Genomic DNA, 10611 nt, shown 5'->3' on the forward strand with positions numbered 1-10611 from the left:
AACGGCTCATTTGGCTCTTTTTAAATATTTAGTCAGTTTTAAGAAGCCAGCTTGGGGGCATCTCAGTTTATCCTGTAAAACTGTAAATAATCACTGGGAGGAATGATGAGTTTAGATTTGTAGTCAAATCATTAAAACTCAGATATCACACACCAATATCTGAGTTTGAATTATTCTGAAATATTGATCATTACCTCATTTGTCGTGTGTAGACTATATTCCATAGGGTTTCACAACATTAGACAGTGACATCACTATTTTGGATTTATCTTTAGTACAAAGTGTAAAGCTACGTTGTCTTATGTTATTCATACAATACCTGCTCACAAATAAATATGAAAACAAAGCCTGCTGCAATGAATTTCTGTGCAAAATAGCTTTTACTACAAACACTTCCACAATTTAGAATAAATAAAATGGAAATGTCTACATACAGTCCAATATTACTACTATTACTAATGTAAACTTTGCAAATAAGACATCAGCCCCTTCAAGTCTTAAATGAACAACCCCTCCGCTGGGTGCGCCCCTCCCCCTATAACTGTTCTGTCTCGCGGAGGAGCTAATTTGTGTGCATCTGTGTGAAACACGCATAGGAAAAAAGAACGACAGAAAGAACGGCTCCCCTCCAGCCGCGACTCGGCTCCCATCGTTCATGTTTGTGAGCCGTTCAAAAGAATCGGTTCGTTCGCGAACGTCACAACTCTAATAACCATGTTTTTGACAAAAGTTAGTTAATCCATGGTTAGTGTAGTAAAGCCATGGTATTGCTGATAGTAATCAATACACCAAAAAAACATGGCTACTACACTTTTACCACAATGAAACCATGACTAATTTTCGTAAGAGTCAATACATTCGTTTTGTCCCGTACAACGGTAACATATTCCCGTTTATAAACGATTACTTCGTAATTAAGTTAATGTAGAATTGTGAAATAAAGCAGTTAAATATTTCTTATAACTTTCGAAAAGTACAGTAAGTTAGATGGTCACTGGCTTTGCAGGAGAAACCACGCTGCAAACAAACTAACGTTAGCATAGCGGTTAGCCCCCTCGTTATCTAAAACAAACACACTTTTTCACCCTAATGTACGAAATAAATTGTAAATAACTACTTACATGTCCCTCGTCTGCGGGTATTACACGCAAGGTTGGAATCGCGTTCTCTTTCAGGAGTAATTTCTTGGCCAATCCTGCGTTGTACTGACCGAAGTTGGAGAAACAACCAGGCTCAAAGTGGCTAGAACACACAAACAATATTTTCCCAACTGTAGCAGGGACGTCGCCATCATAAATTAATTCTATCCATGCCTCTCTTCTGTCCTCTGCGGCTGGGACACGATGGAGTGATGCGGACATCACTTTACAGCCAACAACAGAACACTTTCCGTGAGACATGTTAACGCGTAAGAAATCAGCAAGTGACTTCCGTAGCTACCTGGTGGGTGGAGACCTGGGTATTGAGGTGGTGGGCGGAAATATTCAAATGGCATGTGACGACATTTTTTGTTACGTCACAACGGCGCTGGATTTCAAACCGGGGAATCTGAGAGTCAAGGCAGAGGACATTTAGAAACCTGTATCTCGCTCAAAACTGCATGGATGGATTTTTTTCCAACTTTATATGCGTCTGGGAGCATCAGAGACACAAAAGAACACCCAAAAACCCAGAAAAAGTGAGTTTTTCATAATATGGGCACTTTAAGTAAGTTTTAAAATCTGCAATTTCACTTTAACACATTGGTTACGGAGTAAAAAAACTACTGCATTGTATGATGGACAGGAGAAAATCTGGCGTTGTAGCACTCCAGTCGAAAAAATGAAAAAGCCAGGGCTGATGCCATTTTTTCCAGTGCTAATGATGTTCATAGACTAACATAAGAACTTGTTGCCACTTTCAACTGGAGTTCATAAGCTTTTTATTACTTCCCTGTTGATGCCTTTCCTCTCCCATTACATTTCAGAGCTCAATTTACTGTTAATGACATGCTTTGCATCTTTACTAACTTAAGTACAACACAAAATAAACACACTATAACATTTACAGTAACAATACTTTGTATTTGGGTCATTTACAGGTGCTAAAATCCCAAGTCAGACCCCTGTGCTGCATATCTTACAGTGGATTACCCGTAATACACAGAGCTCAGCACTATTCCACTTTGCAAAAGCAGAGCACAAAGCAAGGACAGAATCAGAGAAGATAAACTGCTGAACACAGGGACAACACAGTGAGACTTCCTTCAGGAGAATCAAATGTTTTGTTGCCATGTTGCTGTCCCATGCTCAGCAGTGTACAGTATCTCTGTTCCTTAAAAAAGGGGAGAGTGCTGACCAATGTCTACTGCGGGTAACACTTAGTAGTAGGCATAACAGGTACAGTATTTCTTAACACCCCACTTAACACAATTTTTTTACACTTTAAAAAGGAATATGAATTCAATTATAAAATTGTACCTCGCTTAATATTTTAGATGTGAGTCCATGTTTTATTTTTTATTGCAATTTTAATTTATTGGATGGATAATTTTATTTAGGTAAAATCTGTATGGTAGCTTTAATTGAGTAGAATATTTTAGTATTCTTTCCAGCTTTGCTGTACACTCTGTTGTAAAGAACAGTGTATCATATAAAAAAACAGTGTATAAGCATATAAGAATATCAACACATTTTCAGACAAACCTTGGAAGTCTCCACCATGACATTTCTTATTTTTTCTTCCGGCTGCTCCACCTTTGCATTCAAATATCTCCATCAGACTGGGAGAGTACTGGTCAAGAGCAGCACAGAATGTAGAAAGTAGGTGTAAAGTTGATATGTGATGGAACTACCTATTGATCTGGAAAACATTAATGCACGTCACTAACCCTGTCAGAACATAACAGATTAAAAAACCTAAGCACAGACAGAACAATCACCTCTTTTGCAGTGAACAGAGCTGGCCATCTGCTTTTGAAGTCTGCAATCAAAGGATCTCCTTTAAGGATTTGCCTCCTGTATGAGAAAGTCTTCTCCATTTTCAACTCTTTCAAAGTCTTATGTTGGAAATAGGCGCGTACATATTATATAAATGACACGAACATGTAGTGAATCATAAGTTAAACAGTGTTGTATAGTGTTGCATGACTCGCTCCTCCCGCGGTAGTAACTCCTCCTCTATTGTTTCGTATGTTATCGAAAATAATCGGTAAAGCTAATCTTTCTTTTATATATCTGATTAAACTAAAGACTCTTCGGAGATATAAAGGATGTAATACTACTCTATATGTACTCCAGATTAACATCAGAAATGCAGAAACAGCGAGTGTTATGTGAGCTTTAAAGCAACACTATGTAGTTTCCATGTAAAAATGACTTACAGCTCCCCCATGTGGTTGAAAAGCGCAACAGTGCCTGGTATCAGACACTCTTCTGCAGGCAGGGGGAGGGGCGGAGCTGTGTGCTCTACCCTCCACCGCCACTTTCAGAGTGTGCTTGTAGCAGCTAGGAGGCTGCTCAGGTTGCAGCAACAGTACAATTTGTCCAGTTAAAAGTTGTTCTATCACTGAAATAATTTTAGAGACATTATTTAAAGGTAAAAAAACTACATAGTGTTGCTTTAATGTTGTTTTAATGTTATAAAAGCAGTTACAGATGTTTTACAAAATACATAATGTTTGCACCAATTAAATGTGGAACACTTTCCGTTTTACTACCAAAATATGTAAAATCCAGTTATTAACTTACAGTTAAAAGTTTCCCTGACATCTCGCGGGGTTTGGGCAAAAGTTTCAATATTCAGAACATGATTCATGACGGAATAGCTTAGCCTTGAAAACCGCTTCGAAGCGGTAGTGTGGGTTTAGTGTGCGATGAGGGCACTGCATTTTGCCAGTTTTAAGACATGGGACAGTCTTGCGCACTTACTTCATGTCGCGTGCATGCGCTCTCCAGTGGCCAAGACCGCAAGTGTGGGTATTTTGACGCAACTCGTTGATATGCGCATTAATAACTGTGTATTTGCGCCTGCACGGCAGATTAACAACACTGGACCGTATACGGCACGGCTGTAGAACACTTGCGGCGATCTCTAAGAAGTAAACACAATTGATTCATCTCGGTGTCCCTGCTTCCCCTAGGATCTACATTACAGTTCAAGATTTTTAAACTTGTAAATAATTAAGCAAATCACGATCTTCTTACCGCAAGCGCGTCTCTCCAATTCACATCTCAAAACAAAACCCCCGCACTTGTCAATCACCTCTCTCAAACAACCACTCAAATTCCAGCAAAATCCAGTGAGGGCGGGACTTAACTCACACGAACCAATAGAATAATAAAACATCTAACTTGGATAATGCCACGTTTTCCACATGTACATTTCAATCAAACTAAATAAAACCAAATAAATTCAGATAAACAATGATTATAAAGATATATTAACTTTATAAATATATTAACTTACCATGTATTTCATGAGGTACACCTCTCAAAGCATGGGGAAGGAACTTGTTCGAAATTGACTTGCCTGTAGAAATAGGTGAAATAAAATAGTTGAAACAAATACATTTTTGATTACAAAAAGATAACACTTTTAAAATGTTAAAACATAAACAATATTTATGTTGCAAATAAGCATTTAAGTATCAGTAGTTACACATAACAGACCTTACTCAACTTAGTGCAGAAGATCTTTTTTATGAAAAAACAACCCAATATTATATCAGCCCAAATAGAGATAATGAATTCCACAACTTACCAGTGAAAATGTAATATCAAGGAAACAAAAAAACACACATTATATTGTAACATTAGGTCTAGAGAAAACAATTGCACTGAGAAATGTTTCTCAAGGGCCAATGACTATTATCACTCACCAAGTTAAATTAAATTAACGATATTTAAATATATGTATTACTTACACGTGGATGGAGGATGGGAAACATGCAGCTAGATAGTCATCTGTGTCTGCTGTATCCGACTCCTGAATCACGTTAGTCCAAAGTCAGCGTCACGTCCACACTTCAAGGGAGCAGCAGTGCAATGCATTCTGGTAGCGTCGCGAGAAGCGTGCATCGATTCGCCCGCTCATTCTCATGTTAGTTGAATTAGTTGAATCAAACTACCTGTATTCAAATGAGTAGCGGCCGTCTCGTTTCCCGCCTCTCAAAATCTGACGAAAATCTTTCAAACTGACCTTTGTGGATCTGAAATGATGACAGATTCAGCAACTGCATGGCCTATTCCTCGCTTAAAATGTCTTCAAAAACACGTTTCGATTAACTATTTTCGTAAAATACGAGATTGTACACTCCGAACGAGCCGCCATTATGCTTTAAAAATTCAGGAGCGTACATAGACCCACGTGACGCATTCGTCCAATCAGCTGCCGGTCAAGGACGTAGTACAGACGGTCGTTGTTTTGATTAATCCACTTCTCATTGCATTGATCTGTATGTAAATAATTCATCTGAATTTACGTTTAATCACGTTTTACAGACAAGAATTAATCATTTAAAGAAGATAAACACCATTCATTCATGTAATTTAAGCGAACTCCTAATTTGCTAATCCAACACATGCCCAAGTTTATTTTTTGAGTCTGGGCAGCTTCTAGCCTGCAAATTCTCTTCTGCCTGTATAAAGTGAGTTGTTTGATCATTTTATCACTGTTCCTATGGCTCCTGAAGCAGTTTTCATAGCTGATGTGGGCTTAAGGTTTCTGCTGGACATTTGTTATTAAATTTAAGAAAGAGTCCTGTACAAACTATTAGCATACAATACAGCAGATGCAAACAGTCTCATTGGGTTTAAAAGAAGCAATCAAATCTTCTTCAGATCTGATCGTTTGTGGGTTTCTTGCTTGGAATATTTCCTTTCCCAAAGCAAGTAGATTGATCCTTTTATCACTGTTCCTATGGATACGTCTTTTCTGATGTGGCCTTAAGGCTTCTGCTGAACAAATGTTATGAAATTTAAGATAGAGTCCCAAAACATTTAGTGCTTTCAAGCAAAATGTATTCATGTATGTGTCAACTTGTGTGGGTGTGACTCTGACTGTACAAGCCAGCCAACTTTTGCCGAATCCCGTAGGAAGGACGCAAACATCTTTCCGATCAACAAATGCCTTGATCGCGTTTCTCTGTTCCTCTTTTAAAATCAGTGCTCTGTCGATATCTTTTAGAACAGACTCAGTGTCAGAATCCACACATCTGAATTCTACAGCGGCAGCCATTTCGTTGTAAATAGATTCAACACACGCGTTCTTTGGTGACGTGGTTGATTTTGTTACTGTTGATCATCTGTCCATCATCATATAAAGCCCGCCCTGACAATTTTATTGATCGACCAGCTTTGGGTCTCGCATAGTAGCTCCTCAACAGAGAAACCCCAGACCGATCTTCCCGTCTTCAAAATGTTGTTGGCGGGGCTAAGATCGGCTGGCACCCAGGCTAAAACATTATTAGATTGCAGAGCATCTGCCAACAGCTTCTGGCTAAACATGAGCGCGATCTTCTACTTGTGGTGTTTGCTGTTGGCAAACCAGTCTCTCAGTGCCACGCTGCCACCTATAGAGTGGAACGTAAAGCGCACTTCCAGCTTGGCAGACGTCTGCATTAACGCTAATAATGTATAAAAAAGAACATTCAATTCTCAAAATCGTCAACCCACCGAATGAATATTTGAATAATCGAATATTCTGGTCCAGCCCTACTAAGATGTTCCCTTTCAAGGGAACGACGTACCAAAGCACCATGATACCCCAAGTAAGCTTCTCCTGGTTCTCATCCCAAAACGGCGTTGGGACAGAAAGTGTGGTGAATGAGGCGCCTGCCTCGTCCTCCGATCACCACCAGAGGGAGCCATCTCCTGAGTTTTAAGTATCATTTTGAACTTCAATTCCCATGATTCCACATACGGGGACTGATTACTCTTCACCTGCACCTTATTATTAACCCTATTAAAACTCCACTTGGACTTTCATTCAGTGCGAAGTCTTGATTTGCCACGGCTGTCATTTCTGAGCGTTTATCCTGTCTGTTTATATTCTGGTTTGTGACTTTGATCTGTTTACCCATTATTACGAGTGATTGCTGCCTGCCCTGATTTCCTGCCTGTTTTATGACTACGTGTTTGCCTGTCCCTTGCATTAAACTGTTGGTGTTTAACCAGTTCTGTTTTATATTGAGAGACAATAAAGACTGCAAATGGATCCTCAGCCTCACGGTGCATCATTACAGAAAGCCTCTAACATCTCTTTGATATTTTCACATCTTTTTATAAAAGCCTTTGGCTTCTTTATTAACAAAATAACTTAATGAATACCTTCTGGTGCCATTATTCAGCTAAAGTAAAAAAACTATATCAAAACTCAAAAGAAATTACAAAAAATCAAGGATGTTATACAATTATATGTAAAGCACGCACCAACTAAGCTATCGTTTTATAAGAGACAGGTAACAGCTCTCTTTGTTGTGAGTTAAAGATGTCAGTGAACATCTGCAGCAGGTATTTGTCTGTTGAATTGAACAATTTCAGCATATGTTAGCCTGTTTCACATAGCAGACGGTAATAACTAAGAATTGAGTCTAAATAGGTGATCCTGCATTTTACAGCCCTGATACTGTGTAGTTTTCTTAAAACTACCTAATTTATTTCAAGGTAATTACACAGACACAACACTGAGCATTACTAGAAGGATACTTTATGGGTATATTTACACAGCTGAGAAATGAAGTAGGAACAGGCAATACTGTATCTTACAGCCCTGGTACCATCCCTGCTGAAAAAAACTGCATACCAGCAAAACCAGCATATGTTGTGTTTTTGGTGCTGGTTTGCTTGTGAACAGGGGCGCCGTAAGGGGGGAAAGTTAGGACGATTCTAAGGGCCTATGAAGTTTTGGGGCCCCAGCCAAGGACTGTGTCGAACACGCAACCACCTTAAGCTGATTGTAACGCGAAGTCAGCCCTTATAAGCTGTTTTAATTAACGTAGCCCGTATAAGCTAATTAACATAAACTAGAAGTGCGATCGGTTACACACTCCAATGTTTTGTAACACAATATGCCAAAGAAGGATTTTTGTGCATTCGAGAATCGAGTTGATTGTGATAAAACAGAAATGCAACGAAGTCTAAACAAGTCAAGTAATGTATGTTAAAGCTTCTTACCTTGCAACAGGTTTAAGAAATCAATGGAAATCTATGTCATAATACGCTATAGTTGTCCTTTCATTTCATTTTAGAGTCCCGTTGATTAAAAAACTGAAGAATCATTTACGAGTATAGCTGTTCTCTCAAGTTCACAGTTTCAATAATCTGTCGTTATTTTTGCTTTACCGTAGCTGCTGGTGTGTGAAACCTGTTCTTCACCTTATAAATAATGCTAATAATTATAATCCAAGCTTTGGTCAAGCATTTTTGACCCAGTCTTATTTGAGGCAAAAGGTAAATGTATAGAAAAGGTGCATTGTTGTTGTTCAATGTTGTCATTGGTGTGTGTAACAGCTTAAGTATACAGTATGTCAATGAGACTGTCTCTGAAAATCAGACTAAAGTCTCAAATCGTATTGTGAGATAAAAAGCATCACAGTTTGATTTTAAGCATTAATTTCACTCAATCGCTGACATGACATTACTCAGTCAACATTAAAGGTATCAAGTGTATATTTTCACAAATGTTCTTTACATTAGGATGATTTTATGTAGAAAACAGTAAACCAAAAATAAATACTTTAGCTGGGTTTTCACAGGCATGGTCACAATTATCTTTAATCTTTGTTTAAGAATGTTGCATTTTCTCTGTACTGTATTTTTTTTATAAAATTTACATAGCACAATAAATTATCTTATCTGCAGATATTGTAAGTCTCTATAAATAATGTTAATTGTGGTCAAAACAATAGCAAAAGAAATAGTTTTGTATTATTAAATTGCAGACAAAGATTTTGAATAGCTAGGTTGGATTGTATGTTTTGTGCGAAATGGGTATGGTAGGGGGCCCGACCTCCTATTCTTTCATAGGGCCCAAAATTGCAAGCGGCGCCCCTGCTAGTAAACACCAGCTTAACCAGCACCAAACCAGCATCAGCACCAGCATTAGCACCAGCACCAGCTAAACCAGCATCAGCACCAGCATTAGCACCAGCTAAACCAGAACCAAACAAGCAGTAACACCAGCATTCCAAGCTGGTCATACCAGCAAGACACAGCATATGTTGTGTTTTGGTGCTGGTATGCTGGTGATGCTGATTCTAGATTTTTCAGCAGGGCTGAAGTCTTCATAACCTAAATCTAATACATTCTGGTATCCAGGATGGGATCGGTGTATTAACCCCACAGATTTTTATGGGAGATTATTTGAGTGCTGTGTCTCGTCATTAGAAAGTGTCTGGAACTACTAACTAGTGCTTATGTTTTCAAGTACACAGTAGAAGTCTGCATAGGATAAACTAAATTTGAATAAATCTGCACTAATGTTTCAGTTACAGCATGCCTTTTTCTGAGGCACAAATAAACTTGTGCTTCATGGAAAAACATGCTGTAACAGAAAAAGGCATGCTTTAATTGATACATTAGTGTAGATTTATTAAACTAACATAATCATTTAAATTCCTGAAGGTTTCAAGTATGCCCCGCAATAAAGCAAGGCCAGGAGAAAAGAGGAGTAAAGATATTTTGTTTTATTTACTAAAAATTAGCCACAGCAAAAAAGAGCTGCACAACAGACCCCACTGGCCACCCCACTGTCTAGATCTTCGCCTGTTCACAGGAAGAAGGGAAGAGGACGTGTTAGTCTAGGAGGACGAATGTGCGGTAGCTGTTCTACCTGAATTCGGCCACTGAGGTGCCATTGGCCAGACTTGGCCCCACAAGCCACAGCCGGTAAAAACTCCCTCTCTCCTCGCTCTTGAACGAAGCCAAGAGGTGACGTATGTTTTTTTTCAATATTATTGATACCTACCTACACGTCGAGCTAAAGCTATACCCACCCTGTGAAAGTCGTAAGATCCTAGTATAGAGCCTGTGAATGTAGATGATACATACCTACACGTCGAGCTAAAGCTATACCCACCTTGTGAAAGCCGTAAGCCCCGAGTACAGAGCCTGTGAATGTTGATGATACTTACCTACACGTCGAGCTAAAGCTATACCCACCTTGTGAAAGCCGTAAGCCCCGAGTACAGAGCCTGTGAATGTTGATGATACTTACCTACACGTCGAGCTAAAGCTATACCCACCTTGTGAAAGCCGTAAGGCCCGAGTACAGAGCCTGTGAATGTTGATGATACTTACCTACACGTCGAGCTAAAGCTATACCCACTCTGTGAAACCCGTAAGCCCCGAGTACAGAGCTTGTGAAAGTTGTTGATACTTACCTACACGTCGAACTACAGCTGCATCCACCTTGTGAAACTCGTAAGCCCAGAGCCAGAGCCTGCGACTGTATTGATACCTACCTACACGTCGAGCCCAGGTTATACTTATCTTGTGCGCCTTGTAAATCCGGGGTGAAGAGTCCGTAAGGCCATTTACGATCCACCTACTAAGCCAAGTCCCAGTTAACTTACCTCTGTCACTCACTTGCACTCACAGGAGTCATTGGAGTAGAGGAGCCGGGCCCGAGAAG

This window comes from Paramisgurnus dabryanus, chromosome 18 (assembly GCF_030506205.2).
Source record: "Paramisgurnus dabryanus chromosome 18, PD_genome_1.1, whole genome shotgun sequence".
In the NCBI taxonomy this organism is placed as follows: Eukaryota; Metazoa; Chordata; class Actinopteri; order Cypriniformes; family Cobitidae; genus Paramisgurnus; species Paramisgurnus dabryanus.